The sequence below is a fragment of the Condylura cristata genome, unplaced genomic scaffold (assembly GCF_000260355.1).
Source record: "Condylura cristata isolate star-nosed mole 26May11 unplaced genomic scaffold, ConCri1.0 scaffold00001, whole genome shotgun sequence".
Lineage (NCBI taxonomy): Eukaryota > Metazoa > Chordata > Mammalia > Eulipotyphla > Talpidae > Condylura > Condylura cristata.
In genome coordinates this window covers 15531833-15540163 of record NW_004567102.1, presented here as the reverse complement: position 1 = coordinate 15540163, position 8331 = coordinate 15531833, and positions in this window count along the sequence as shown.

Sequence of the window (8331 nt, the reverse complement as noted above, 5' to 3'; positions counted from 1 at the left end):
ATTATAGCCTCATATGGTAGAGCTTTTTCCCACTGTCTGTTTCTGGGTGTTGGCAATAGCCAGCCGTCCTCTCACGGGTGTCGAAGTCACCTTCACCCTTCACTCACCGGGGAGAACTTCAAGATTGACTGCACTAATGAGGGAGTCTGGAATTGAGACATTACATGTAAATCCATCAGTGTGATTAAACTTAGCATGCACACTGTGTGTGCTTGGTACTTTCAAAGAGCCTGGCTATTAAATGGCTTCATATTTTTATACCTTTTGGCACCCTTATAAAAGGACTTAAGGAAACAGAATTTTTCCTCCACTGCTACAGATGGACTAAGGCAAATCTGTGTTAAGAAGCCATAAAGTAATTTGAAACGTGTCAGATTCACTGATAAATCAAGTAGTAGCTCTGCAGAATTTTTTAATGTATAAAAACATATTAATAAGGTTATATGTGTATGTAAAAGAAAATATATGATATAAAACCTATTAAGTCCAAATAAAGTCAAACCTCATTAGTTCAGACTCACTTAAATCAGAATTTCTGATCTAACAAGAGTCTAGCTAAGTGAAGTTTGCCTTTACCATATCAATGGAGAGAAGACTTGCTAGAGAAATTGCTGGAGTAAATAAAGATTAGGGGAGAGTATATAAACTGTTTAAGAGAATACACTGTTTTTAGTATCCTCAAGCACTTGAGGAGCATCCATTTACATACAAATAATTGAGAGTATAATTACAAAGCAATCTTATGTATTAATCAAAGTAGGCACTCTAAGGACTTCTAGAAGGAATCTTTAATTATTGCAGGTCCGCTTCCTTCCATATACTTGAAAGAGGTAAAGCTGCATCCTTTTTAAATATAATATAGTTAAAATTTCCCATAAATATATGTACATCGTTGCCCAGTTGATGTAAATTATTCAGCTGTTAAAATATATGTTATATCAAGCTGATAGCTTTGTTGCTCTGTATTTTACATACTGTGATTGAACTTCATATTTGCATATTTCTTTGGTATGTATGAATACATATTTACACTCATAATGTTTAAGTGTGACTATGAAATGATAGAGCACAAAATTTATCAGTTATGCCACCTTCCTGCAAAGGTGAGCTTAGGGCTCTAGGTTTCCATGTAAAATTAAGAGCTGTTTTTATACCCAATTTATATCTCAAATTTTTTCAAGGATCAAATTAAATGATGTTATTGAAATTAATAAAAGTACTTCATGAAGTGCAATGAATGTATTATATATCTATATTAAGAATAATTATCTTAGAAGACAATGTCAAGGCATACCATATCAAAATATCCACTTAGAAATTTTAAATTTGTTATTAAGTGAAAAACACACTTTGTCCTAGCTCAGAGTGAAACTAGAGCAAAGGAAATTAAATCAATCTAGAAACATATCCTAACTAGAATGCAGCATTTGGTTTCATAGGGTTTGAACCCATAGGCATTTTAGCATTTTGCAGAAACCTCTCAAATTTTAAAAATCTAAGATTCCTTGTACAGATAAATGGTTTTTTTTAAGATTTATTTTTATTTATTTATATAAGACCTGGGCTGTAGGCCAGAGGTGTGGAGGATGAGAGGATTCACCAGAGATAGTGAGGAGCAGATCAGGCAGCTATACTGAGATACACTACTGAGGGGAGCAGCAGGCGAGACAGGAGAGGTCTGCTGTGCCATGTGGGTCAGCTCCCTGGCTGGGGATAGAACTCATGCTATGGTGGCTGGTGATAGCTTGATAGTACTGACTTTAACCCCTGTGCCACCATAAAGGCACTGTAGATAAATGGAGTTTAAATGAAAAGTCCCATACATACATAACACACATACATACACAGGGCTTAGGAAGCACAGAATGGGCTAACCCAAAATAGTAAAACAGCAGCTGGGTTCATCTACCCTAAATTAGACAGTAACTAATGGTGAGCACATAGGAGACATTCAACAGCTATTTGCTATAGTAAGATGCTTCTCACCAATTATCAGCTTATCTTAGAAAGAGTCACGAATGGCACAACATACCTGCACTCAATGACAGGAGACTAAATTTCACAAGGTAAAACCCAGTCTATCTTATTGATTTATTCCCAGTTTCTAGAACTTGGTAATTGTTCAGTAAGAATTTGTTGAACAAATGAGCAACTTCAATAGGCCACGTTTTAAGTTAAAACAAGGTGTTGGGTAAGTGGAATGATGTCATGTTATGAAACGTGCTCTGAGAACAGAAAACATTGATTTGCTCTCCCAACCAGTACTTTACAATCATCTGGGGACCTTTCGAAGCAATATCAGGGTCTCAGATCAAATAACACAGGGGAAGGGGCTGAGACATCGATGTATTTTGAAATTCTCTCTAGGTGATTTTATGTGAGACAACTATTGAAAACTATGGGCAGAAAAGTTTAAAAAAGTAATTAGAACAGGAGTTAGGATGTTTTTCTCATTATGCAACACTATTTATATTGGACCTTTCCATCCCTATGATCCATCTAGCACAGAACATGTTTACATTTCTATCCCTTCCAAATTTTCAGCAGTGTGTCCTTTCGTGGGACTAGGGAGACCAGCTCTTCCTACATGCTCTTCTGACTCTTTGAAGTTTCAAATGCCAAGATTCAAAGGGGCATCAGAGAGTCTTAAAGAGTACTACACTGCAAAAAAGTAAAAAAAGAACATCAACAACTATAACCCAGACACATTCTATGGGGGACAAAAGGGGAACAGGATCAAAACAGGAATGGGAAGAGCACATGGGCTATGATGATGGCACATGGGTGAAGTGGTGATGGGAAGTCCACAGGGATTACAACTGAGAAAAAAAAATTACAAAATAAAGAATAATATAAAAAATATATTTATAAAATAAAAGAGTCCTACATTGCACCCCATTAAGAGTAAGATTAAATTTCTTAAGCTGGAGCAAGATTGGGAGACCAGCAACCTTGTGATTCTCAAATGAATGAATTTCCTTGTGTTGTATAATTTTCTTCACCATGAGGGTTCCTCACATGTGGTCATACTCAAGGGAATGTGGTTTTAAGATTTAATGAAGGCTGGCATGATCTGAGAAATCAAGGCATTTATCAGTCATAAGTTTCAATCATGCTGACACTTATGTTGACTTATACTCACTTTTGTTAATAATAAGTGAACCTGACCAAGCATAATAGAAAAGAAAACAGAGTTCTTATCTTATTATCCAATAATCCCAACTAAGTAGGAGGAACAATTTTCACTTTGTTTTTGTGACTAATGAAAAGAATTGTGATGCTAAATGTGGGGTAATTCATCTTAAGAGGTCTGTTTTTAGAAAATACTCTACTTCCTTCCCAAGGGAAATCAGGTCTTTTTAAGATCTCTTTTTTGAAACCACTAAAAAATGTGTAGGAAAAAAGTCTGACAATAATAAACTAGAATAAAATCAAGTATTAAGAGCTAATATAAGGATATAAGTATCCTAGAACTAAAGCCCTAGTGGCAGTTCAGCCAGCAACTACCTTTATGAGGCTGGGTGAACTATACTGCAAACATCAGTAAAATGATGTAGTCAGTTGATGGATGCTATGAGAAAGTTTTCCATGCTAAAGTATGTCCCATTTTAAATTCAATATACTAATCGCAATTTCCAAATGCAAGTAAGGCAGCCAAAAGAATATTCTGATAAGAAAAAGCCAAGCCTCTCTCTAGACTCCCAATCTTTTGTTACAGATTCCAGAATCAAAAATCACTTGAATCTTGGGTCTTCACTACTATCATCTTTGGTGCCACCTAGGCAGTTATACCCTGACCAAATTATAAGGAATCCTGGAAGATTTCTTTTTATATACACATATACACATACATTGTTATATACTCACCTTATGTATATGTATATAAACAAATACATACAGTCATATATATGATTATACAGCCACACACATAGACTCTACTGGTCCCTAGAAACTATATTCTATGCAGCTACTGCCCCACTAAATGAAAGAGTCACACTCTACTGCTCTATTTCTCTAAGTAAGGTTTGTGTGGATAATATGAAGGGGTTCCAGGCAGTAGAAAACAACATATATATGGTACTGTTATCATTACCATTTATAGTTCTTATCCGAGGACTATCAATCAATGAATAAAAAAACAGTGAGTAGACAAGAGAGGACAGTCCTAAAGATGATCTCACAGGCTCACAACCCGTGGCTCTGACAAATATATTCAACTGTGCACTGAGACCTAACAGAGTCTGAAAAAAAATCCATGACCACTACTGCCTGTGTAAACTCAGAAAGGTTCTTTGGGGAAAGGACAACTCCTTTTTCATAGTTCATAAACCATTCTCTCATATTTAGCTTAGGTATTACCTACAGGATCCCTCAAGTCCTTGCTACATGCCCTTCATAGCCAGATGCAATGGACCAAAAGACTTGTCAAGGAACTAGTTAGATCGAAAATGAATATAACATGTGTTTTATCAGCATCATGAATTATATTATTAAACCAACCCAGGGCATGAATGATGGCAGATCCAAAGGAGAATTAAAAGCACCCAGATCTTCCCCCATAGCGGAGAAGGGCCACAAAGGACCTAACTGATTATAAGGTTAGAAATTATATTTTCAAGTTCCCATCTGGAGGCATGTTTGTTTCTTGCTGTGTAAGTTTGCTCCTGAGTTCTTCAATGGTCTGTTTTTGAAAGGGTGAGACTGACTGAAACAAATGCCTCTGTCTTAAGGACTTAAAAAAAAATCATTGAAAACAATGTAGGGATATAAATGTCTGTGCCCACAGCCAAGATAAAAAATGCAAAGTCTGGGCCACCTTGCCTTTAATTTTCTAACTGCTGTTTTGTAAGGCTGTGTCATGCTTCTCAGTTCAAACACGCTTTGGCTCTTTATTATTCATGGACCTTTTTCTCAGTCAGTGGTGTTGAATAATAAAACAGCCCAGGATCAAATGGGCCAATTCTCCACGCCTGACACCAACTGCTACTGTTCGCTGGGCTCTGCCAAGCGTTGCCTCTGATAATGAGTGGGATTTGGTTAAACAGTAAATTAATGAATAATGAAATATCCAGGTTGATCAGTTAGAGAGCACGCTTGCTTTGCCCTCGGCTAAACGCTTGGGGCAGAAATTACTCTCAAACGGCACTTGCCTGGCTGCTGGTTTGGATAACTATTTTACAGCCTATTGCTTGACAGAATGTTTGGGGGGGTGGGGGAGGAGGAACAGTGGGGGAGAAGGAAGGAAGAGGGACAGAGTTATTAACAGCAAAAAAAAAAAAAAAGTGAGTGAGAGAGAAAGAATAACCTAGTTATCACCTTGTAGGTTTCTAAACTGCATGTGTAAGAACAAAGTCACAAATATGATTTGGAGAAGTCAGAGTTCCAAAATTCCCAACACATGTTTAACATCAAGGAGAAATGATGAATGAAAACAGTCTTCTGTGTGTGCCTGTGCACATATGCGATTAAATATAGAATGATCAACTGCAAACTCATGTTTCTGTGTACACGTTAAGAGTGATGACAGGCAGGAAGTCATCCAGTGTCCAGTTGAAACTCTACCCTCTTTAAGATGTCATGTCTAGTTCTTAGACACACACCCTTCCACAAATTTTAGAACATTAAAAGTAGGATGTTCTTTCCAAATGACCTTTCACTGCAACTGAGGTTCCAAGTCAGACAGCCAGCTAGGTGATAGAGATTACAACTTCAGCTACACTCAACAGTGTTAAAGTGTTATGTAGCTCCCTACATGTCTATGTAATATATAGATTTGCACATTCAAGATCAGACATATGTTCTTTATAAGAAATAAACCCAGATCATCAAAGACCCACACAGTAGATTGCCATGTACTAAGAAACTATTACAGAGAAAATGTGTTACTTTACTCATGACATTTGTTTTGGAGATAAGTTTCCCTGATTGGTTATCTCTAGAATATATTGATCTTTCAGGACTGTAACCCTTTCAAATGGTCTCAGGATTGGGGGATGTCAGTTGTTCACATTGTAAGTTGAAATACTCTTCAATAGTTGTGTTTTGTCATGCTGATTTTAGTTCTTAGAAGAGAGAAGAGTTTTCACAGAATTGGTGGAGAGTGAGAATGTACTCAGGAACCTTATTTAATAATCCTCACAGTTGGAAGAAAACTCAGAACAGGAGAGAGAGGTAGACATTTTCATCTTTTCCTGATGTAGAAGTGACAAATAATAGGTATATATAAAAATCTCTTAAAAGCTCACAGAGAAAGAAAGGAGCAATATGAATTACTCACAGATTCAATGTATATGATTACTAAACTCAATTCTCCTGGACCTACAAAACAGCTAGGCCTAGTAACTGTTATTACCCTAGTTTCATCCTGCAAAGCAGCACTACATAGATGAAGTTTTTACCTTCTACACTGACATCCAAACCCCTCTCCCTCAAGAAAAAATAAAATGCTCTAATTGTCTTTATTACTTTCAGACACTGGCCACCAAACACAGATGTTCACTATTGAGAATTAAAGGAAGGGTAAAAGGTCACAGGGACCAGGATCAGCTTGATCCTTCCTTGGATTATTCGGTCCCATTGTCTTGAATGGCCCTTATCTTTGAAGAAGAAAGGAATACTTAGACTGAACATATAAGTGAATGAATCACTCAGTGGAACTTACGCCTGCACCTCTGCTTTCTAAACACAGAAAAAGGAAAGTATGTGAAACCATCCATAGAAAGATAAAACTGTACTTCTGCCTCCTCAAATCTTGGTAGTTCCTTTTAGGAATCTTTGACAGAAAGAATTCTATCTTGAAAGCAAAAGTACTAAGAAAAAGAAAAATTGGCCTTCATGTCTTATCAGGTGGGAACTCTCATGGCACAGAAAAATCACACTGGTAAGAGTTGCTTTGTTGTGGCTAGCTTTAGTTTAGCACAGGTATGGGGGAGTTCCCATATTGTGATATTACTTCCTATGTGTGTGAATAGCATTAACTACGGTTCCCAGAAAGGTCTCACCTAGTTTCCTGATCCGAGATTGATACTTCCATCTTGAAGTGGACTCAGCAACCGTTTTCTTCCCCCTTTTTTTCATTTTTTCTTCTTTCTTTTCTTTCTTCTTTTATGTATTATTTGTGGGGTCTGACTGCTGGCTAGCAAAACGCTGGTTTGATTTCATACTGGTTCTCTTTGTACAGACTGGAGTTTCCGCAGCTGTTTTGGATCGCCTCTCCCTACCCCTTTGGCCAATTTATCTGTAAAATCCACCACTAAATAGATAGGAATTTCCTTGAAAACTTGGTTTACATTCACACTCTCTTTGCCCACCTGCACAGCCACTGGCCTACCTTATCACCGAGAGCTGCTCTGTTTCCAGGCCTCTAATTGTACACCAGAGGCTGGGTTCTGGCGCTCAGGCCTCCAAGATTTTCACCGAAGACACTAGAGCTCTGTGTTGCCTCAATCCTCCACCCCAGTCTATATAGTAAATAGAGTGGGTCTATTTAGGTCCAAATATCCACCAGGAAAGATCTGCATTCCCAGCATCATCCAAGAGAAGCTTCTCTGTACCCCACTGCTCATGCGTCCGCTTCTTTTCTCCAGTCATTTGATGCCTCTACATATCAGAACATTTGGCTGTTACTGAGGGTAGTCTCTGATCGTTAAAAAAACATTCTACACATATATGCCCCAGACATGCCCTTCTCACTGTTAAACGCATCGGCTAATTTGACAGCCATCCTACAAACGTCTGCTAGTATCACCTCGCCAGGCACGTGCAAGACTTTAACTGGTGGTCAAGTCACAGATGACTGCCAGAACTGCCCTCCTTCCGACCTGTGCAAGTCACGCTTTGCTAAGTCCACTGGCTATTTTGCTGCTTTTAGAGAAACTTAAATAATATTCTTATACAGAGCCCTCTTCCAGCAGTAGGTGTGTCCTCTATTTGGGTCTGGACGTCCCTTGCCTGAGTTAGCTCCAGAAGGGTGCAGCCTTTCGAGGGATGAGAAAAGGTGAAAACAGAAGCTGGGTGACAGGAACATATACTTTTGAATGAGTGGGCAAAAATCAGCTGCCTGACCTTGCTATCTTGAGATCCACGTGGAACGTATTGAAGTTATGTCACAAAACTGCCCCCTCAACCTGAGAATAAACTACTTGTAAAGAAAAAAAAAAGAAAGTCGCCCACGCTGGAATCGTTTGCAAACTTGGCGACTTGATTCTGAAGTCGCGCTACAGAAATCCTCGCCGACAAGCCGCGCCCAGGGCCATGGCGGAGGCCAGAATGACGCCCCGCGGCGCCGCGGCCCGAGTGTGCGCGTGCGTGGGCGTCCGCGCCTGCGTGCTC